This window comes from Mus musculus, chromosome 2, assembly GCF_000001635.26.
Source record: "Mus musculus strain C57BL/6J chromosome 2, GRCm38.p6 C57BL/6J".
In the NCBI taxonomy this organism is placed as follows: domain Eukaryota; kingdom Metazoa; phylum Chordata; class Mammalia; order Rodentia; family Muridae; genus Mus; species Mus musculus.
Window position 1 is genome coordinate 168,979,663 of NC_000068.7, and position 23,894 is coordinate 169,003,556.

Here is a 23,894-nt window from a genome sequence, read left to right on the forward strand (position 1 = left end):
CTGGGTCTTCTGCAGGGACAACCAGTGCTCTTAACTGCGGAACCATTTCTCCAGCCCCAACACAAACATTTCAAATTAAAAATAAAGAAAAAAAAATAAAAATAAAGAATTGGGGGTTGGAGAGATGGCTCACTGATGAAGAGGGTGGACTGTTCTTTCTGAGGGTCTGAGCTTGGGTCTCAGTTCCTGTGACAGACAGCACACTGCGCCCTGTAACTTCAGCTCCAGCGGAAGGAATCCACTGCCCTCTTCTGGCCTCTGTCGGTAACTGCACCAGCACGCGCACGCTCACACACATGTGCGCGCGCACACTCCTTAAAAAAAAAAAAAAAAAAAAAAAAAAAAAAGCCGGGCAATGGTGGCTCATGCCTTTAATCCCAGAATTTGGGAGGCAGATTAAACTCAGGCGGATTTCTGAGTTTGAGGCCAGCTTGGTCTACAGAGTGAGTTCCAGGACAGCCAGGGCTACACAGAGAAACCTTGTTTCGGAAAAACAAACGAAAACCTCGAAGTAGTAACAATAACAAGGCCACCCTTGTCCAGTTTTGTACCACATGCACTAATTGTGTCCTTGTCCTGGTTTAATTTTTCAATTTTTAATTTTTGTCTTTGCTGTGATCTTTTTTAACCCGTGTCCTAAGCCACCTTTAAAATAACTCATTGATTCTTTTAGATCAAGGCCATAAAGTTACAAAAAAGCAAAATAACAAATACGTCTTAGTTATTCTAAGATCCTACCGCACGTTATCGGATGCTCGTTGTGCCTCCTGTTCAGAGTCAAGGATATAAACGTCTGTGTCAGAATAATGGCGAATCTGCCAGAATGACTGCAAACCAAACACCCCATTTCCTGGGGCTATGAACCGAATAAAACATATTAGCGTACACACACACACACACACACACACACACACACACACACAGACACACACGCAGAGGGCGTTGGATCTCATGGAGTTAGCATTATGGGCGGTTGTGAACAGCCTCCCCTCGATGTAGAGAACCAAACAGGTCTTATGGAAGTGCAGCAAGTGGTCTGAACTGCCAAACTACCTTTCCAGCCCTGGGTTTTTACATTTTAAAAAATTAACATAATATTGGAATATTAGCAAATGATGACGGGGCCAATGTGCCCTGTTTGATTCTTGCTAGTGACCCATTGTTTGCTGTGTTTTGAATGTGACATATGCCAAGCGCCTATGTGTTTGAACTGAATCCTCAATAGGTGCTGAGGATGGTCTTTGGGAGATTGTGGAAACTTTAGCAGCCAGAGCACTGCCGGAGGAAGTGCGTCACTGAGGACGGTGGGCTGTACCCTGCTGGAGGAAGTGCGTCACTGGGGTGGGGAGATGGTGGGCTGTACCCTGCAAGTGGAAGTGCATCATGGGATGGTGTGCTGTTCCCTGCTGGAGGAAATGCATCATGGGAGGGTGGGCTGTACCCTGCTGGAGGAAATGCATCATGGGAGGGTGGGCTGTACACTGCTGGAGCAAGTGCGTCACTGGGGAGGGTGGGCTGTATTGGATTGTGTAAGATGTGAGCTCTCTGCTTCTTAGTCACCCTGTGACTTAACTACCTGTCTTGCCGTCTTCTTGTCCCAGAATTAAGCAACTTCGGCCCCTCCTTTCCTTCCCTGTGATAGACTTTGCACTCTCAACCATGAGCGTCAGTCAGTCATCCCTCCCTCCCTCCCCTCTCTCCCTTCCCTCCCTCCTTCCTCTCCCCCTACCCCCTACTTCCTCAAGTTGCCTTCTTCTTGTCTAGAAAAATAAGTAAGAGACTCTTAGGATGGAAGAAGGATGAAAACTCAGCCGAGGAAGTTCTTCTTGGGGCTCTGAATCCTGGGTACTATTTGGGGATGCATTTGCATTTCTGGAATCTATGGGTGTCGAGATGGTCAGAGAGCTACCATATTAGAGCAGAAAAACATAACAAGGGAAGAGATGCAACTTAGGGAGATGACGGAGACATCTGTCGGCGGACCTGAGTTCCCAGCACCTAAGTCAGGATGCTCGCGACTTCTGTGATGCCAGCTCCAAGGGATCTAACGCCCTCTTCTGGACTCCAGGGATCCCTGTAGGTATGTATGCATATACATAATCATGTTCACATAAAACAAATAAAATCAATCTTAAAAAAAAAAAAGCCGGGCGTGGTGGTGCACGCCTTTAATCCCAGCACTCGGGAGGCAGAGGCAGGCAGATTTCTGAGTTCGAGGCCAGCCTGGTCTACAGAGTGAGTTCCAGGACAACCAGGGCTACACAGAGAAGCTCTGTCTCGAAAAAACAAAACAAAAAAACCCAAAAAACCAAAAAAACAAAAAACAAACCAAAAACCCCCCCAAACAAACAAAAAACCTAAAAAAAAAAAAAAAAAATCCCCTGCTTCTTAAATGTTTCTCTTCTCTGGCAGCATAGAGGAGGGTGAGCGGCAACCTTGGATACACTCAAACCGCTCGGGAACGGATGCTCATCTCACCTGCCAGCCTCCTGCAATGCCAAGTTGTTCTGCGGCCCAACTGGCGTTGTAACCAATGAATTCAAGCCCTGCCAATCAAACAGCTACCGCATCAGAAGTGAGTTAGCACAGTTTGATTTTAATATTTATGACAAACCAAGTGTCAATTTAAAACTTTCTTGCTCTGGGCATGTGTGTACCATACATACACATAACTGTGGTATGTGTGTGCAGGTCAGTTCTCTGCCTCCCCCATGTGGGTTCCAGGAGTCAGGCTTGGCGGCTGAGCCATCACCAGCCCCAGGTACGAAGTTTTGAGGATAGAAAGTTATTCTTTCAGTATCATAAATTTTGCAGTGGTCTGTTCTCCACCCCCCCCCCCCCGCCCCTCCTCCCTTTTGACAAATCACAGACCAGAGAGGCCGGCTATGTTAGTATCATTCTTTATCTCTTTAAAAACAACTTCTCTCAGGCATGTTTTAACACATACTTCAAGGAAAGCATGGCCATTTTTAATTTTTTAATTCATGCAACATCTATGTTTTTGTTTGTTTTATGGTCAAAACGTGAAAGCCACATATATAAATAGTAGGCTAATATTTCTTAACCTTTATGTTTGTACCCAAGAGAATACGTTTTTTTTTTCTGGAACAGATTTTTTTCTTTAAATTCAAATGTTGTGAGTATAATTCTTGCCTTCCTGGTTTCATTTTTTAAACTTGAAAGCATTATTTATATGAATACCTCAAGTATTTCCTCCTGAGAGAGCACCTGGGTTTTGTTTGTTTGTTTGTTTGTTTGCTTGCATAACCACCTAGGTTTCAATAGTCACATCTTGTGAATGGGGATGGTGAAAATGATGTTTCTGGTCTTCGGGACAGGATTCATTCTGTTTGGAACGTACAGAAGACCCTTCCATTTCTCAGTTGAATGGCTGTGCCTCCCACTCCTGCTCACTGCAGTTCTATGATTGATTGCATCGTTGTTCAATCTGGGAAGTTTTCGGTTTGTGGACATGTGTGTATCGGGTGGGTTCATGCGCACAAAGTGCAGGTATATAGAGAGTGTTGCTGTATCATCTACCTAGTGTTAAGACCTGCATGGAGTCAAAGCAGCAGAGATAGCTAGATGGCCTCTTGGAGCGTCAAATGGCAAAGAGGCTGAGGAAGGTGACCATCAAACAGAAGAGCCCCGTGGCCCCTGAAAGGGCAAAGCCCAGAATGGCATAGGAGAAGAGCTGCTTCTTGAGAGATGAGTTCCTGGCATACTGATAGTCAATCAAACACCGTTCCAATGTCAGCCCTCGATCCAGCCACACCACTGTCATGGCCTCAGCACCAGTAAACCTGGCTGCTGTGTCAATGTCCTGGAAGAATCACTGGTCTGGAATCCCTGTCTGGCCATCTGGAGAGGGGAGCTGCCGCAGGAAGGCTGTTTGATGAGGCCTCTGGAATACTCAGGACCGAGACAGACACAGGCCTAATCAGACTCCTCACACAGGAGCCGATCAGAACTGGAGAAACAGTGCCTTGGTGGTCTGCATCTTTCCATCTCCTATCTTTTGCCCTTGGTCTCAGCGCTCAGCTCTCTCACCCTCATATCCCATCCCTGACTTTTTAAGATGGGCTGTGGGCATCACACTGAGGCCTGCTTGCTTGTGTACCTGTCTTCCCAGGCCACGCTTGTGTTTTGATGTCGGGGGGTGACATTTACATTAAGTCACAAAGCCCACGGATTTCTCATGCTCATGTCTGCTTATTGACACGTTTGCCATGTTGATATGCATGGATTCATTACTTGCTTCTTATTGTTTATCTGTCAGTGGACTCTCAGGATGATGCCTGCTATGACTCCATTTGACTATGGAACACCCCACATAGGCTCCTCATTTCAATGCTGTATTTGCAGATGGCTGGTGTTATTTGTGGGTATTTGGGAAACATAGAGGATGGGACAGCTGGAGAAAATAGTCACCAAGAGTGGGTCCTCAGAGGGCATGGTACCTCTTATCATTTCTCACCTTGCTTCCTAGTCAACCATGAGGTGAACTGCTCAGCTATGCCTTCACTGTCATGGTGGACAAAACCCCAGGCAACTAACTAAATGACACTTAGCCTTCTTAATTAGTCCGTCAGCAGGCATTGTGTCACAATTCCATAGCTCAGTGCTTGTGGGTGATCAGGAGGAACCTGGGCATGCAGATCTCTCTCTGACATATCAATTTCATATTCTTTGGTAGTCAGATTACTAGCTCATCATAAGAGTTTTGCATCATTAAGTCAACATCTGTTCCAGTATGTTTTCCCGCGCTCTGACTTCTTGCAAAATGAAACCATTTATAAAGGTGCCTGTGCCAGTTGGTTTTGAATGCCAGCTGTCCAGAATCTAGACTTATCTTGTGGTGGTTTGAATATGCTTCACCCAGGGAGTGGCACTATTAGGAGATGTGGCCTTGTTGGAGGACGTGTGTCACTTTGGGCTTGGAAGCTCCACCCAGGGTGGAAGAGAAAGTCTGCTCCTGGCCTCCTTTGGATGAGGCTGTAGAACTCGGCTCCTGCAGCACCACGCCTGCCTGGAAGCTGCCATGCTTTCTGCCATGATGATAATGGACTGAACCTCGAACCTGCAAGCCCTAATTAAATGTTGTCCTTATAATAGTTGTGTTGGTCATGGTGTCTCTTCACAGCAATGGGAACTCTAAGATACCCCCACCCCTCATAAAAAGGAAGGAGGCAAGAAAAAGAAGGAGGAAGAAGAAGAGGAGGAGGAAGAAGAAAGAGGAAGAAGAGAAGGAGGAAGAAAGAAGAGGAGGATGAAGAAGAAAGAGGAAGAGGAGGAGGAAGAGGAGAAGAACAAACCAAGTCTATTCTGTGTTGTCTATATACTCACTGGGTCATGGCCAAACTCCTAGTGGCCAGCCTCCAAGAGGAAACTGAGACCTCCAGCACCCCTTCCAGAAGCCATCACCTGTAGAGAGCTCCACTTCAGTATCCCCAACACTTTTTTTTTTTTAGTTCTCCTTGATGGCTTCATCTCTAGGCTGTTCTTTTTTTTGGGGTGGTGATGGATGTAGGAGTTGTCATAGAGGCTTTGTACATTTCTCTTTCTCAACTGTGTATCAGCAATCATCAATAACATTGCAAGGGAAGCTTCCTTGCCATCCGTGGTCAGCAGGAGCACCAATCCTAGGCTTCCGCATGGTTGCTGGAAACAGCATGGACCATAAGCATCCACTTGGTCTCCAGCATCATCCTTTGCCAAGGACCACCGTTTCTGGTGGCAGTATGGTCTGTGCACATCAACATGGTGCTCTGCCAAGGTATGGGCCCCTGACCAGCATGGTCTCCAGGAGCAGCATGGACCATGAAGGTCTTCTGAGGAGGTCCAATCCGGTCAGTGGGACATTCTTCATCTTGAACATCCTGTCACTGTTCAGGACCAAGGTAATTGTGTGACTGGGCAGCTTGTTTGGGGCTTGAGTCTGCACCAGCTCCCGGCTGCTGTCTACCAAGCTGCGGATGGTTGGGTACAGACTTCTCTATCAACGGCAGCTGGCAACTGTTTTGGACTCAGAGTCTTTGTAGCTTTTCACCAGTGAGAGTCTTCTCTGCAGCTCAGCTTCACTTCCTCAGGGAGGAACTCTCAGCTTTGGTTACTCTGCCAGGGAGGGCCCTAGTGAATCTGCTCTGTTTCAGGGACTTCCTGAAGCTATTTATTTTGAGTTACCTTTCTCCTTAAAGAGCTTCCTTGCAGGGTGGAATGTTTCACAGCAATTACTTTTTGCTTAGTTAGGATTCTGGGACCAAATGCTGTAGCTAAGCAACTTATAAGGAGATAAGGTCAAGCTGGGCCCCTGGTTTCATAGGGTGTGGTTCTCGTGGGAAAGGTATATCACAACGCACATCATCTTGAGAGAGTAGTAGAGGAAGAGAATGGGGCAGGATCTAGCCTTCCCCCAATGACCTACTTCCCCCAGTGACCTACTTCCCTCAGTGACCTACTTTCCCCAGACAGGCTTACCTTTTACCATGGACCAATGATGCTGTCACATTCCAAGTCCATCAGGATGAATCCATTCACATCAGAGCAGCCATATTTCACTGGACCTTTGAGACAGCCTCACAGACACCAGCAGGTAATGAATGCAGTTAACCACCACACCCAGGGTGTGCAGAAGAACACTACAGCCACGGGTTTTCTGGTCTTGGTTAATTTGTCATTTAGAATGTCAGCTCACAGGTGGAGAAGGACTCCCCCAACTCTAGGACTCTCTCAGTGGTTATCATGGCGTTCCTGGCGTGTTATTCTCACGTGGCCTTCTATCTTCATCAGCGGGAGCGTGGGCATGAAGTGTGTTCTCATGCGCACAGGACCTGGGACTCAGCCGGGAAAGCGGATGCCAGTGTGACTGTGACAGGCAGATGAGGCTATCAGTTGGAAAAGTCAGGTGATAGAGTCTCGCAGACTCTTACTTCAGGTAGGTGTGGGCACCCCAGAAGACCACTCAGTGTGTGGAATGCTGCCTTCACACCAGTGTGAAGACATCGGTTGCCACCTCCACAGTCTTGAGTTGCTCCCCCCCAGAGGGAATGTTGTGATGTGTGGGCAGGTGGGTGAAAGAGAACCTGCCATGGGCCCACAGGCCAAGGGTTAATTTATAGCTTGCAACCTTGATGTTGCCTTGTGTTAGTGACAACCACCACAATCCCGTGGTTAGCTCCATTTGGCAGCTTGATCGTGTGCCACGCGTGAAAGAGATGCTATGCTATGCAGCAGGAATCGATCTTGCAGGCTGGCCTCCTGAACTGAAAAGCAGGACAGACCCATGCGTGAAGTCAGGGGCTCCCTGGGGCATCTAGTAGGCTGCAGGTATGAGATAGAGGATGAAGAATGCCCGTAAGGGACAATCAACATGGGGTTCATGGGTTCCTCATTGGCCTTGGGCATCTCAACCCAGTCACTTCTACAAGTGTCACGAGAGGAGGAGGGGACTTTACAAAGGTGGATCCCCCTTCTGCATTTCAGGGTGTTCCTGTTCTTCTCGGGTGACTTACATGCTGTTCACCCCCTCTCCTGTGCTAACCCATCCCTTGTGGTGCCCCAAGGAGATAAGGACCTCTGTTGGCTCCCTCATTTCTTTCGTGTTTGTGGCTACTGAGGCACAGAGGTTACCTGGTTGCCATGGTAACTTGGTGGACAGCTGATGTCCAAGGTTGCCTTCTCCCGCTGTAATAAACACCACGACCAAAAGCGACCTGAGGAAGAAAGAGTTTATTTCGTCCTTCAGTTTACAGCCTCTCATGAAGGAAGCCATGACAGAAGCTCAAAGTAGGAGCGGAAGGCAGGGCCATGAGGGATGCTGCTTACTGGCTTGCTTTCCCATGGCATGTTCTGCCCTGGCTTACAGATACAGGACAGGCCCACCTGCCTTGGTGTGGCACCGCCCACAGTGGGCGGCGCCCTCCCATGTCAATCATTAACCAAGAAACTGCCCCACAGACTTGCCTACAGGTCATTCTGAGGGCGACAATTTCTCAGCTGAGGTTCCCTCTTCCCAGGTACATCCCCCGGGTTGTTTCACGTTGTTTCATGTTGAGAAACACCAACCGGAACAGTAGTTGGCTGGTGTTTCAGTGACCTGGCACCCGAGATGCGCCGCCCTGCCCCTCCCCATTCCCACCGCGGTTCATGTCTCCTGATCTGAACTTTGCTATCTGCTAAGGATGAGAGAGTTGTGCAGGGCCATGCTTCTTTTGTGTATATCCTACTGCCGTGCGAGCATATGACCTTGCACTGGGTCGCCGGTGCTTGTCTCTCCACCCAGAATTCTCTCCTCCTCTTGTAACAACCTTTTGATGTTTCCCGAAGCCATCTTGTCCAAATGGGCATGGGCAAAGTGTGATTCTTTGCACGGCAGAAGCCAAGGGACTCCTACAGATATCTGAATGGGAAATGTCCCACATAGATTCAAATATTTGAACTTATGGTCCTCAGTCATTGGCACTTTTAGGCAGTGGAACCTTGCCAAAGGAAGTATGTCATTGGGGGCAGGCTTTTATGGTATATAGCCTCACCTCTCTTCCTGTCATCCCCCCTCCTCCATCTCCTGCAGCTTCTGAATTGCTAGGATAGCCTCTAGCTCCCCCTGCCATGCCTTCCTGGTGTTACAGAAGTCTGCCATTTGGAACCATTAGCCAGGGTGGTCAACCTTTTCTTCCTTAAGTTGCTTTTGCTCATGGTATTTTATCAGAACAAACTCAAAGTAACTAATATGTGTCACTTCCGGAACTTTCTCATTCCATTGCAGGCCAACATGGGCAAAGTTGCTACCTGTGATGGTTTGGATATGAAGTGTCCCCCAAAAGACACTTGTTGAGGGTTTAGTCCCCAGGTGGTGGGGGCTGATCCCCTCTGTCCTCTGCCCTGAGCCTGCTGTGATTGCTTCGTGAGAGCGATGACCCAATCACGATGCAGTGAACCAGCCTGCTGCACCATGTCCCCTGAAATACCCTGCCCCATGCTGTTCTGTTCTAACCAGGAACCACATCTCTGAACCTGTGAGTCAAAGCAGGCTTTCCTTTCTTTCTTAATTCCTGAGGGTTTTGAAAAGTAACACATTCTCTCAGCACAGGCCGGCCAGCCTCTCATCAGCACCAGGCAGCACGGTGAACATGGTCCGAAGACAGTGGTTCCTTCTGGATGCTCCACGTTATTTATTTATTGGGTTGTTTCCATTATTTATTTATTTATTGCGTGTGTGTTGGGGGCACATGAGGACATGCATGGCATGGCATACGTGTGGAGGTCAGACGACAACTTGCAGGGGACACTTCTCTCCTTTGGGTCCCAGGAATGAGGTTCTGGTGGTGAATCTCGGCAGTAAGTGATTTTACCTGCTGGGCCATCTCACAGTCCCAAACATCTATCCTGCTTTCTAGCTCATGTCTCCTGTAACCTCTTCTTCTGGAGTCTTCCTCTTCTGACCCGTATGCCCTTTTGCCCACTCTGTATCTCCTTCTTCACCCAATATTACCCTCTCTTGGCTCTCTTTTCTACGTTTTTAAGACTTCTCGAACATTGTTTACCTATGCACAGGTGTGTATTGCAGGCTAAGACCTGCGTATGAGGGAGTGCGTCTGGTTTTTTTTATCATCCTGAATTTGGGCTACCTCACTTGATGCTTTCCAAATCTGTCCATTTTCCTGTGTTCGTTTTCTATGACGGCTGAATAATATTCCACTGTGTATGTAGGTATCACATCTTCGTGGCTGCTTGTCTGTTGATGGCCATCCTGGTTGATCCCATCTCCTCGCTGTTCTGAATAGGGCAACGGTAGCACTGGTTGTCCAAGTGTCTCTGTGGGGACATAGGGAGTCCTTTGGATTTATGCCCAGGAGGGGCCTCGCTGGGTCATACGGTAGATCTACTTTTAATGTCTAGAGGAACCTCCCGGGCCTTACTGTGGCCCCGCCTCTTCTCTTCTATGTCAGCCTTGCTCTGTTAACAAGCAGGTCTTCCTCTGACTTGGTCCATTCGTGCTTGTGGCATGATGCTGCTCTTCCTCTATTCAAGTGGTCGAGCCACTTTAAAGGCAGATGTTGGAGCATAAACAGATGAGGTGCTCATGTGATCAAGACGTGGAAGGGTAGACCCTGGGCGCAAGCCCCGAGACACTCCACTCATAGAAAAGTTCCATGTGCGTGGCTCTTTGGGAACCTTTTTTTTTTGGGGGGGGGAACCCCCTGTGGTTGACTTTCTGACTATGTGCCAGCCAGAGTCCCTCAACTGAGCAGCTTCAAATACTTTCCCTTTGGCGGGCTGTACTGATTAAGATTAATGGCCGCACGCAAGTTGCTCTGCTGAAATATGATGATTCGGCGCTCTCCACACCTCCCTGCTGCCTAAAGATGGTTTTAAATTTGGTAGTTTTTAAATTTGGCAGGCTTTCCTTTCTTTCTTAATTCCTGAGGGTTTTGAAAAGTAACGCATTCTCTCAGCGCAGGCCGGTCAGCCTCTCATCAGCACCAGGCAGCACAGTGAACATGGTCCGAAGGGCCTGCCATCAGCCCCTAAGATGACGTAGCAGCTCTGACCTGAGCATAAAGGAGATGAGGGTTGGAGGCCCCTAAATGTGTCTCCATCATCCGTGCCCCTGGAGTCAGGGTAGCAAGATAGCATTTCCAAACAAAGGGACTTGTCTGAATAAGGAGAGTGACACGCGGTTGAAGTCTTGGTGTTCTCTGAGAAGAAAAGGATGTTTTAAAAAAGGCTAAGCCACAGAATTTCACTGGAGTGGTTGATGGAGGTGGCGGTGCTAACAAAGAGCGCGCTGATTTAAAGGACTATATTCTCAGTACAGTTGATTTTATCCAGCAAAGCCAAGACACAGCATTTTCTGGAAATAGGTCAAATTCTGCATGTTTTGTATACATAGCATGCCTCACTAGAGGGCGCTATTTAGTTGTGTATTTAACATTTTCTTTTTTTCCTTTCTTTTTTCTTTCTTTCTTTCTTTCTTTTTTTTTTTTTTTACAAAAATAATAAAAATGACGATGGCCCAGGCTATGAATTCTGATACAATTCTTGTTGAACATGTTATGAGAATTCCTCCCAGACACTGTTTTATTTTTCAGTTTCTATGTGTGAAATTCCATTTTAGGAAGTATAACATGACCCCGAATCTGTCAGCACCTGTGAAGTCCCGCTGGCATGCCGGCATGACAGAGGTAAAAGACATAAGTTTAAATTACTGCAATCCCATAGGCCTTTGGGCCGTTGTTTCTCTATATACATTACCGCTCAAAGGAAATAAATTGTAAATATTAATTCTATCTGCTTGTCCGCTTAGATCCTTTGTGAAGAGACAAAGAGAGACCGTGTGGTCTGGGGACAAGCCTCTGTCCAGTTTTCCAAGGACTTTTGTCATCTGAAATTGTTTTCAGGACAGTCTTTCAATTGGCTTTCCAGGAGGCTGATTCTGCAGTTCACACCGCAGGCAATAACTCTGACCGCCACCCCCCAGCCCCACTCAGTGTTAGTCTAGCAGCTTTGCCTTTCTCTTTAGACCCAACTCAGACCCTGCCATATGGATACACTGTTTAAAAGAGTGTACCAAGATGCACCACCTCCCCCCACCCCCAGAAAGCAAATGGTATCTCCCTATTGTCAGAAAATAACACAACTCACATCAATGACCTTTCTTCTCCTCCCTCCTTCTCTCCCTCCCTCCCCTTCCTACCCCTCTCTCTATTCCTCCCTCCTTTCCTCTGTTTTGCCTTCCTTCCCTTCCTTCTAACCCCCCCCCCCCCCCCCCCCCCAGCAAGCTCTCTCTACATAGCCCCGGCTGTCTTGGAACTCACTCTGTAGACCAGGCTGGCCTGGAACTCTGCCTGCCTCTTCCTCCCGAGTGCTGGGATTAAAGTCATGTACCACCACACCTGGCAATTTGTCTCAATTTAACCTGTTTTACTGAGTTCCATGTGATTTAATCTGTTACAGTTTAAAGCTCAGGTTTCCTATGATAACGATATGGCAGACCTTGAGAGATTTAGGTCCCTAATCATTAAAAAATGGATTTCTGCATTGTGTAAAAATCTTTGTCATGGTATGCTTGAGAAATCTTTCCCAAAATCATTTATAATTTTTTTGTAAGTGCCCATGTAATACATGGACAGATGTTTTGACAAAACTCAAGCACCAAACATTTAATTTTTTTTTTGTATCTAACATTTGTGGATGTGCATGTGTGCCTTCGTGTAGTGTTTAGGTGTGTCCCTCAGAGCTGTCCATTTTGCCTGTTGGAGCAGGTTCTCTCATTGGCACCTGGTTTCCTTGTAAGTGTAGGGAGCAGCGAGCCCAGGGATACTCCTGTCCCTGCCTTTCTAGGAGCCTGCTTTTTATAATAGGTGTGTGGAGGGAGCTCAGGCAGGTCCCTGTGCCTGTGTGGCAAACACTGGGTCCACGGAGCTCTTTCTCAGCCCCTATCACACACTAAAAAAGAGATTTGTGTGTATTTATGTGAGTGTGTATACCGCAGGTGTGCAAATGCCCACAGAGGTCTCTGCAAGATCTGCCAGTGCTTTTGACTGTCAAGCCATCTCTCCAGCTCCAGCCGCGGTGTTTTTAAATGATAGTTCTTGTTGTTCGAGCTTCTGACACTGCGCCTCCCCACCTCCGTCCCACCTTCATCACTGCAGGGTCACCAGAAATGCTGCCCATCTCTCCAGAATCACCTCTGCCACCTGCGTTCTCTCTCTCTCTCCCTCTCCCTCTCTCTCCCCCTCCTTCCTTCTCCCTCCCCTTCCCCTCCCCCTCCTTCCTTCTCCTTCCCCTTCTCCCTTTCCCACTCCCTTTCACCCTCGTTCTCTGACACCCCCCCCCCCCCCATCTCAATTGTACAACAGACCTTTGAGCCACTCCACTGTCCACCCCGGGAGGAAACTGATTTGTATCCTTACTCCAACCTCTGGGTCCGGCTACTCCCTGCTGTGTGGCACAAACACTACTGAACGTAGATTTATTTTTTATTTGAAGCCACAACAGCTAGTAGATTTGACTCCTCTTTTTAGCTAACCAAACAAAATTTATGCCAGCAAAAACACTGATCACTGTTAGGTTAAAAACTGCAAGATGAGGGGCTGGAGAGAAGAGAAGGTTTGGAGGTTAAGTACCTTGGCTGCTTTTTCAGAGCCCGCCCCCCTCCTTCCCCCCTTCACTTCCCAGCATCTGTGCGATCTGCTGAACTGTCTCTCTCTGCCGCCCTCTTCTGGCCTCAGTAGGTACCACACACCTGAATAAAACATTCAGACAAACTTGTACACATAAAATAAAAATAAATATTAAAAATAAAAAATAAAAATCAAAGCACTGACGACCAAGGAGATGGCTCAGTCATGAAGCTGCTTAGAACGAAAGCGTGAGGACCGAGTCCCCAGAGCCCACGTTAAGAGGTTAGGTGTGGGGTCACGGCTTGTGATCCCAGCTGGAGAAGTGGAGACCACAGGATGTGTGGTGCTCCCTGACCAAAGAGAGCTCAGCCTACTCGTGCGCTCCAGACCAAAGAGAGAATGGACGTCCAAAAACCAGGTCCGTGGTACCCGAGGAACAGCACATGCGATTGATCTCTGCCTGCCCTGCACACACGTGCCGTTCCACACGAAGGTGCGCTCACATACACACATGGACACGTGACAAAACCTCCTCTGAAGTGTGTGCACATGGTAGAACAGTTGGAAAACCAACCCAACCCAACTCCACCGGGAAAAGTCCTACTAATCTGATCTCCGCAGAGAACCAGGGCTGCACTTCTGAGGTTTCTTGTCTATCTCCATGCGTGTTGTGTGCCAGTAGGGCCCATATATGTCAACACCGGGAGTCTGTAATGTGACTGACTCTGCTGACGAGGGTGGGGACAGAGGCTCCTCCTGCCAACCCATTGGTAAAGCGCCTGATTGCCCCTTAAAGGTAAATCAGGCTTGGCTGAGCAAGGCTTCGAGGGCTGTAGCCTGTCTTTACCACATCTCATTGTGTAGTTCAGAGGAGCCTTGATCCTACAATCCCCTTGCCTCAGCCTTCCCAGTGTCTGAGGTCACAGGTGTGCACACCACTATACCTTCATTTATTTAATTTAATTTTTTTTTTATTTTTTTGCTTCTGGAGTGCACATTTGTCAATCTCCATAGGAGAGTTCTAACAAATTGAGCGCACATATCCATATCAAAACATGGAAACTTGTTCACACCTGTCTACGCTTGTCAAGAAGTTAATCAACACCACAGGCGCTTCTCCGTCGCAGAGCTCTGTCATCCCTATGCAGAAGGATAGGGAGGGGCAGGTCAAAGGACTCTCCTCTACAGACAAGTTTCTATTCATTTAAAAAAAATCCTATTCATCCTCTAGGAAGAATTTAGCCTCTACTCTTACTTTTGATGTTTTTCTAAAGTTTTAAAAAACATACTGCATTTATTTATTTATTTACTTATGTGTGTGTGCTGTGTTCGTGTGTGTACGTGGCTGCGCATGGCACAGGTATGGAGGTCAGAGAACAGTTTTGGGGGGTCAGTTCTTTCCTTCTACCCTGTGGGTTTGGGGGATTACATTCAGATCTTTAGCATGGCAGCAAGGACCCTGACCTGCTGAGCTGTCTCACCAGCCCTCGCTGTTCTGAGCGCCAGAGGGTGGGTAGGATCATGTTTGTTTGAGAATGTTTGTCTTGCATCATGGGTAAAGTCATCTCCCACCCTCATAAGGGATTGTCTTGGCTAGTTTTATGTCAGCTTGACACAAGCTAGTCATCGGAGAGGGGGGACCCCCAATTGAGAAAATGCCTCTGTAAAACCAGGCTGTAGGCAAGCCCGTGGGGGACATTCTCTTAATTAGGGATTGGTGTGGATGGGCGTAGCCCATTTCCTTGTGGAAGGAGAGCAGGCTGAGCAAGCCATACGAGCAAGTCAGTGAGCCGCACCCCTCCATGGCTTCTGTGTCAGCTCCTGCCTCCAGGTTCCTGCCTTGTCTGAGTTCCTGTCCTGACTTCCTTCAGTGGCGGACTATAATGGGGACGTGTAAGCCAAATACACCTTTCCCTCTCCAAGAAGCTTCGGTCATGATGTTAGCAATCATAACCCTAATTAAGACAGGGATCAAGTGTTTCCCCAGTGTATCCTGAAAGATACAGAGGACAAATGACTTCTTTTTCAAACTGGAGATCACTTAAAGTCTCAGGTTCTGCTATACATTCTTTTTTCTTTTTCTTTCTTTTTTTAGATTTATTTATTTATTTTTATGAATGTGAGGACACTGTCACTGTCTTCAGACACACCAGAAGAGGGCATTGGGTCCCATTACAGATGGTTGTAAGCCACCTTGTGGTTGCTGGGAATTGAACTCAGGACCTCTGGAAGAGCAGTCAGTGCTCTTAACCACCGAGCCATCTCTCCAGTTCCTCTGCCATACATTTTAAATAAAAAAAATTAGCCAATTATGTTATAATCTTTTAAAATTTTCTTTTCTTCCTTCCTTCCTTCTTTCTTTCTTTTTAAAAAAAAATTATTTATTATATCTAAGTACAGTGTAGCTGTCTTCAGATGGTACCAGAAGAGGGCATCAGATCTCATTAGGGATGGTTGTGAGCCACCATGTGGTTGCTGGGACTTGAACTCAGGACCTTTGGAAGAGCCATTGGTGCTCTTAACCACTGAGCCATCTTTCTTTCTTTCTTTCTTTCTTTCTTTCTTTCTTTCTTTCTTTCTTTCTTTCTTTCTTTCCCTTTCCCCCCTTTCCCCCCTTTCCCCCTTTTCCCCCTTTTCCCCCTTTTCCCCCCTTTCCCCCTTTCCCCCTTTCCCCCTTTCCCCCTTTCCCCCTTTCCCCCATTTTCCCCCTTTCCCCCCTTTCCCCCTTTCCCCCTTTTCCCCCCTTTCCCCCCTTTCCCCCCCTTTTCCCCCCTTTCCCCCTTTCCCCCTTTTCCCCCTTTCCCCCTTTTCCCCCTTTCCCCCTTTTCCCCCCTTTCCCCCTCTCCCCCCTTTCCCCCCTTACCCCCTTTTCCCTTTCCCTTTTTCCCTTTTCCCTTTCCCTTTTTTCCCTTTTCCCTTTCCCTTTTTCCCTTTCCCTTTACCCCTTTCCTTTTCCCTTTTTCCCTTTCCTTTTCCCTTCTTCCCTTTTTCCCTTTCCCCTTTTCCCTTTCCCTCATTCATTCATTCATTCATTCATTCATGTTTTCTGAAGCTTGAGTGTCATTCCATATTCTGAGTCTTTGACATTTACCCCAGAAAGCAGAGTGTCACCGTTCCAGCCTCTCTTGCAGCTAGGACACAGGCACTGAGGGATGCTTACAATGGAGCTGGTGATGGGTTTGAGTGTGGAAGCATAGACTCCACTTCAGTAAGTGCGCGTGGGTTCCCCTGTGGTTCTGGACCACCACTGCAGGTGCTTTTGTGGTGTGTTACCCCCAGTGTGGGAGCCTAATCTATGAATTCGGTCTGCAGGGTGAGGGTTTGTAGGGGCGATCCTCTCTTTAGCCACTCTGTTCAAGGTAGTTTTAAAAACTTTTGAAAAAGTTGTTCGTCCCACAGATTGTCTGGGAAAAACAAAAAGCAAAATGTCCATCTTGAAGTACTCTGAGTTGTTTGTGCTCCTTGTAGCTCTGAGTCCTGACTTTAGAATTGTAAGGGGAGGGTTTGTTACTAAGGTCTTGTTCCCTAATTGGTCCTTGACTTGTCAATAAAGAAGGCAGGGGGCCAATTGCTGGATGGAAGGCATAGGCAGGACTTCCGGGTCCCTGGGGGACAAGGAGATATAGGGAGAGAGGGGGGCTTTTTTGTTATGCTTTGGAGGAAAGTGGGCACTGCAATCATGCAAGGCCTCACACACAAATAAATATATAATTTTAAGTAAAAAAAAAAATGGGGAGAAAGAGACCAGACAAGGTATTCGTGGTGTGATCTGACATCCAACAAATGTCCCTATGGACTCGTGGTAAAGTAATGAAATTTAATAGCCTCCAGCAATTCGTAGAATCTATTACGTGTATAAAATGATGCAGCTCAGTAATTACAAATTTCAAATAAAATTAAGTAGCACTTTTACATGGGATGGAGTCATCTGTACCAGTGAGCGGGTAGGAAAGAAACGCAAGGTCCCATCAGTGTGGAGTTGGTGGAAGACCCTCAGGGGACAAGCTTGGAAATCCTACACTCCTCCGAGCCTCCATTGGCAGCGTCACCTGCAGGGATTTATGGATGGAAGTTTGGACAGGGGCCCAAGAGGGTCATGAGGGGCACTGTTGCTTGGATAGCAAAGGATTCTCAGCTGCTGTAAATTATCTGACGGTGCTGTGACTTTAGTGACATTCATTCAAATGGAGGAAGTGGTTTATTTATTTATTTATTTATTTATTTATTATATGTAAGTACACTGCAGCTGTCTTCAGACACACCAGAAGAGGGAGTCAGATCTCATTACAGATGGTTGTGAGCCACCATGTGGTTGCTGGGATTTGAACTCTGGACCTTCGGAAGAGCAGTCGGGTGCTCTTACCCACTGAGCCATCTCACCAGCCCGGAAGTGGTCTTAAACTACCAACGGAGATAAGGTGCCTGTGGTGGTTTGTATATGTTCGGCCCAGGGGGTGGCACTATTAGGGACGTGTAACCTTGTTGGAGTAGGTGTGTCACTGTGGGTGTGGCTTTAAGACCCTCATCCTAGCTGCCTGGAAGCCAGTATTCTACTAGCAGCCTTCAGATGAAGATGTAGAACTCTTAGCTCCTCCTGCACCATGCCTGCCTGGATGCTGCCATGCTCCCGCCTTGATGATAATGGACTGAACCTCTGAACCTGTAAGCCAGCCCCAATTAAATGTTGTCCTTATGAGAGTTACCTTGGTCATGGTGTCTGTACACATGAAATCCTAACAAAGACAGTGCCCATAACTATTAATAAGCAGTATACATTTGCTGGAATTTTATGGGGACTTGATAAAGTGTTACTTGTTTTTTCTTTTCTTTCCTTTTTTCATGTAAGTTCTAAGTCAGTGGAGTGACGATTGCAAAAGGCATCCAGAAGGATGTGGAAATGTCAGGCTCTTACTAATGAGTTTTTTTAAAGATTATTTTATATGTGCTATGTATGTGCAGTACCTACTGAGGCTAGAAGAGGGCACCAGAACCCCTGGGACTAGAATTACAAATGGTAGTGAGCTACTATATGGGTGCTGGGAACTGAACTTAGCTACTCTGCAAGAGCAGCTAGTGGTCTTAACTATTGAGCCCTGTCTCCAGACCTCACGAGCATTTTATTGAAATATATAGCTTATGTGTGCATCCACACATACACCCAGGCCAAGGTCATGCCTGTCAAAGACTTATTTCAAAGATTCCATGTTTCTGGGGCAGAGTGAGAAAGGGAGCAAGTTGTGACCATTCCTTTCTCTTAGCTAGAAAACTTGGATCAGCAGTTTTTGCTCATTATATTGTGGTGTGTCACTGTGATTATGTTTCCTTCATAAGGAAACATGTGGAACAGAGAACAAGTGTTCCTGATACACAGATGGTTTTTCTCTCACTGCCATCCCTGCTGGTTATTTGAACTGATTTTCTTTGGAGGGAGGGAAAGAGGATGAGAGAGAGAGAGAGAGAGAGAGAGAGAGAGAGAGAGAGAGAGAGAGAGAGAGAGAGAGAGAGAGAGAGAGAAGGGGAGAGACAAGGGGAGGGGAGGGGGAGGAGAGGGGAGGGGAGGGGAGGGGGAAGGAGAGGGGAGGGGAGGGGAAGGGAGGGGGGAGGGGAGAGAGAGATCCTGCCCCAACACTGCCTTGAGTTTTCATTAAAATGACCCTTGTTTTCATCCTCTCTCTGTGTCTTTGGATGTGTGCACATGTGCATGAGGGCGCCTGTAGAGAGTGGAAAAGGGCATCAGACTCCTGATCAGGAGTTGCAGGTTGTTGAGAGCTGCCCAACGTGGGTGCTGGGAGTTGAACACCCGTCCTCTGTAAGGACAGCAAATGCTCTTCCCCGGGGAGCTCTCTCTTCAGCCCCTCATTTTCATTTGAAAATGCATGCATGTTTGAATAGTTTTCTAGTGGTTGGACACAATGGGAGGTGTTCAAGTAAAACAATTATTTGACTTTGCAAGATGTGGCTGTGCACGCTTTTAATCCCAGTACTTGGGAGGCAGAGGCATGTGGATCTCTGAGTTTGAAGCTAGCCTGGTCTACAGACTGAGTTCCAGGACTGTCAGGGCTATGTAAAGAAACCCTGTCTTGAAACAAACAAACAAACAAAACTGACTTAAAACAACTAATCTATTATTATTATTATTTATTTATTTATTATTATTATTATTATTATTATTGAAGAAAACCACCCAAACGTGTACGTTAGAAACCGAAGATTGTGTTCACAATCCGAGTGATTTCAGTTCCTGTAAGTGATACTTACCCAACCTTGCAGCTAGTGTCACTCATGGTTAAACAGGGGCAGTCACAGAGTCTCCACACTGAACCCTATCACCGGGGCTTGTTCACTTCCTGTGTCTGGACAGAGCGGTCCCCTGGGCTCCTTGGGTCTCAGCTGCAGGCTCTCCCTAACTCTCAGAGAAGCTGGCCTCCTCACATGGCTGGGGTTTACTGAGCTGATGAGGTGGCATCCATAGAGCCATTTCTGGATCTTTACTCTCTGGGGGACTCCTAGGTGTGTATCTAAAACCTGGAGGGTTTGCCATCTGGATTTTGCTAGGTAGGTGACTGTTTGTGAAACAGGTTAGCCACACTCAAAAAGTTACAGAAAATTAAAAAAAAAAAAAGTAGAGAAAAACAAGGGAAAAAAGACAAATATTTGAAAAGAGGAAGACTGACTTTTTTTTCCCTACTTGTCTGTTCAGTCCATTTGAACTTAAGATGGAAATAAACTGCTTTGAACCCGCCCCTGAAAATTCAGTAAGATGCAGGACATCATAGTTTACAGAATTTGAATCTGCTACTTCTTTTCTGATGGCTCTTCCTGAAGACCCACTGTGTTCCACCAACCTATGCACAGAGTAGCCTTCCCTCCCTCCCTCCCTGCCTCCCTCATTTCCTCCCTTTCCTTTCTTCCTTTCCTCCCTCCCTTCCTCCCTCCCTGCCTCCCTCATTTCCTCCCTTTCCTTTCTTCCTTTCCTCCCTCCCTTCCTCCCTCCCTCCCTCATTTCCTCCCTTTCCTTTCTTCCTTCCTTCCCTCCCTCCCTCCCTTCTTCCCTCCCTCCTTCCCTCATTTTCTCCCTTTCCTTTCTTCCTTTCCTCGCTCCCTTCCTCCCTCCCTTCTTCCCTCCCTCCCTCCCTCCCTCATTTCCTCCTTTTCCTTTCTTCCTTTCCTCCCTCCCTCCCTTCCTCCCTTCCTCCCTTCCTCCCTCCCTCCCTTCCTCCCTCCCTCCCTTCCTCCCTCCCTCCCTTCTTCCCTCATTTCCTCCCTCCCTCATTTTCTCCCTCCCTCCCTCATTTCCTCCCTCCCTTCCTCATTTCTTCCCTCCCTCCCTCCCCTCCTTCCTTCATTCCCTCCCTTTCTTCCCCCTTCCCTCCTTCCTTCCCTTCCTTCACTCCCTCTCTCCCTTCTTCCTTCTGTCACCTCAGTCATTTTCTTCTGTGTGTGCTGGTGTCTAGATAGCTGTCATGTCTTTCTTCCCTCTCCCTTGTCACTGGGGTCAGCCATCCTTGTCAGCAAGATGGACACTCTGCTTCCTATGAGAACTGATTTCCTAGTGTGCAGTCCTCCCTCCTGCCCAAAGCCCGCCCAGAGCTTCTTTGTCAGGACCGTGTGATGGTCAGGTGTCAATCAGTGCATCATGGATTTCGGGAAGGACACTCGACAAGAGGACGGGCCAATGCTTGTATACTTCACAGAATGTTTTATTTCACTTTACGTAGCAGATGACCCAGGGAGTTGGGGAATCTGAAAATGAAGCTCCTGTGTGGGAGTGCTGAAGCAAGGAGTGGAGGAGGAGTCTGGTCCTGCTGAGAGGGTCAAGTTCTGCAGTTCAGGTGTACCAGAGGCCAGCTCTATCCTCAGTAATTTAAAAATTCCCTGGTTTTTATTTTCTGTTTTTGAAACTGTCTCAAGTAGCCCAGGCTAGCCTAGAACTCCCTACATAGGAATTGCTGTGTAGTTGGGGATGGCCTTGAGTTCCTGGCTCTCTTGCCTCCACATCCTGTGGGCTACAGTTACTGTTTTGCAGGGCGCTAGAGATGGAACCCAGGCCTTCATGCCGGCAAGGCAGGCGTTCTCCTCACTGAGCTATGCCCCCCAGCCTCTACGCTCACTATTTTCATTTTTTGGACTCTGCCAAGTTCCCTTCTCTTGTGTAGTCACTTCAGATAGGATTTTTGTCTCTTTCCATCCAGAGTCTCGGCACTCACAGCAGTGTGTCCTCAGACGATGACTTCTGTGTCACAGGTATGGAATCTAGGCTCCAGTAGTCCGTAGTCTGTGTGAGACCCCCTAGCTTTTGCCTTAGACCTGTCACCCTAAGGCTGCTCAGGAGCCACACTGGGAGATTGTTTGCATTCCACCCTGGCTGTGCTCAAAGTCACCAGGCTTGGCCATCTTGTTGGTGAGTGTGACTGTCACTCTCCTGGGTCCCAGGCTGAGAATCTTCATTGAACTTGGGAAAGAAGAAGAGACAGGTTCCCTCAAACAGACTGATTTTTGGACTTGGCATCTTTAATGAGCTCTTCCGAGTTGGTTTCTGTAACCTCTGTGGGTTATTTATTTGATCCCACATGGCATAGATGCAAGATGGCTTTGATTCGCTTTCTGGGTGACTGGGATGAACCGCATCATTAGGCATTTGGAGGAGGTCTAGCTAATTATGCAAAATAAAAGAAAGGGTGCTTCTACCTCTTTTCTGGAAAACGTGCTTCTCTGGGCCCCGCGCGCGCTCATGAAAACCACGTCACTTAGCAAAACGTGGAAGAGGCAGAGGAACTGGGTAGAAGCAGTTTTACCAAGTGCCTCGGTGACGAAAATGTCTTCAAAGGGAGTTCTATCAATTTTATTAAGCTACATTGTGCACTTTACACGACAGGCCTATCAAGCACAATAGCATTTGAATTAGCAATCAAGTTTTAATAGTATTTGACACTTCCCCACCTTGTACTGGCAGAAACTGTCTCCCTGAGGGAGATGCCATGCGGGGAACAGTCAGCCCCCCAGCAGGGAAAGTGGGTGGCGTCCGAAAGTTCATGGATTTGTTTGAGCATGTATTGCCCATGGGAAGAGTGGTATTTTACATCCAGGGCTATCTCAGGAGAATTCATTTAGCAGGTGAAGCACTCTGTGCCAGGGTGAGGGCTAAAGTTTGGATCCTAAGCACCACGGAAAAGCTAGATGGGTGTGGCAGCTGCTTGTGATCCCAGCACGTGGGAGGTGGAGATAGAGGAGCCCTGGAGCAAACTGGCTAGACAGCCTAACTCCGCTGGTGAGGTCTGGGCCAATTAAAAGACCCTGTCTCAATATAGAAAGTGGGAATGGTAGAAAAAGACACCTGAGACCGACTTCTGGTTGCCACATACATGCAAATAAATGTGGATGTGTACCATTACACACATGCACACACACACAGACACACACACACACACACACACACACACACACACACCACATGCCAAAAGAAGAGCAGGTGCTTACAAATCTCAGAAACCAATTTAAGTGAGATAGAACGTACCAGAAGGGTATTGGAGGTGCTCAGCCAGTGGGAAGGTTGAGGATCTAAACTTTCCAGAGCACACTAAAGCGATGCCCGTGGCACTGGTTGTCATCATAGTTTCTCTTGTCACTATGACTACCAAAGCCCTGCTTTTGCTATTCTCCACCTTGGCAGGTGGTTCTTATCTGTCTAATCTCATTGCATTACCTCCAGACATGATTGCTGTTTTCATTTTAAAAGTTATACTTGGTCTGTCTGTCTGCCTGTCTGCCTGTCTGTCTGTGTCTCTCTGTCTCTCTGTCTCTTTCTCTCTCCTTGGAGTCCTCCCCCACCGTGTGTGTGTCCATGTGTGTGTGTGTGTAGGTCAGACAATAACTTCTGAGAGTCAGTTCTTTCCTTCCACCTCGTGGGTTCTGGGAATTGAACTCAGATTGTCAGGCTCTCCTGCTGCAGGCCATGACATGGCTGAGCCACTCACTGACTCTCGATGTGATTCTCAGGCTTCCAGCTCTCTCACGGCCTCATCGAGCCCCCTCTGACCTCTCAACCATTCTACCTTCCAGACGGGTCTGGAGTCTGACTATGCTCACTGCTCCTCAGTTATACTTCTGGCTCAGGGCTCTTGCACACAGAACCCTGTTCCTTCACTCTGGCTGATATTGCTCCCCCCCCTGCCCCCCAAAAACCCAGGCTCCTTGTTTCTTTGGAATCTTCAAGGGAAGGAAAGGGTTTCATGTACAAAGCTGCTGCCTCCCTCCACTGGTGGGGGGGGGGGTGGGCAATGGGGTGAAGGCGTCTGGACTCTCTCTGACTCTCAGCAGTAGGATGACTAGAACTTTAGATATTCATGAGGTGGCTCCCCCACCCCCCACCCCCCACCCCCCACCCCCCACCCCCCACCCCAGGGCATGCTTAGAGAGTTTTGATAGTCTTCCGTGACAGATAAGGGTTAACACCTCAGAGGAGGAGCTCTACCTCAGAGGAGCTAAAGAGAGCCAACTGCACCAGTCCCCAGGCAGGTGGCCTTTGCGTCCCAGGCAGGTGGCGACAGGCTGGAGGTACAGACAGGTGAGTGTCTAGTTCAGCAGCTGAAGGCTGATTGCTGAGAGTCTCTGTTGTGGTTCAAAATGGCTTGGAGGAGAATCTAAGGCGAGCAAATCAAAGCCAAAAGGAAGCCCATCTCCTGGCTGTGGTGCTTGTTTGTATGTAGGTCTCTGTGTATAACGGACAACACTGTAACAGCAAAGGGACTGTGCGCGTGTGGAGAACCTGGG

The 23,894-nt window shown here is 47.7% G+C and overlaps 1 long non-coding RNA gene and 1 pseudogene across 1 annotated transcript; one reads left to right on the plus strand and one right to left on the minus strand.

The window, feature by feature from the left end:
- The first annotated feature begins 1,042 nt into the window (after nt 1–1,042).
- Nucleotides 1,043–7,711, plus strand: Gm33622. Its single transcript, XR_867024.3, has 3 exons — nt 1,043–2,080; nt 2,413–2,575; nt 6,472–7,711. It is a non-coding gene; the product is annotated as a predicted gene, 33622 (long non-coding RNA).
- On the minus strand, nt 3,602–4,000 carry Gm4721 (predicted gene 4721; annotated as a pseudogene).
- Nucleotides 7,712–23,894: the final 16,183 nt, after the last annotated feature.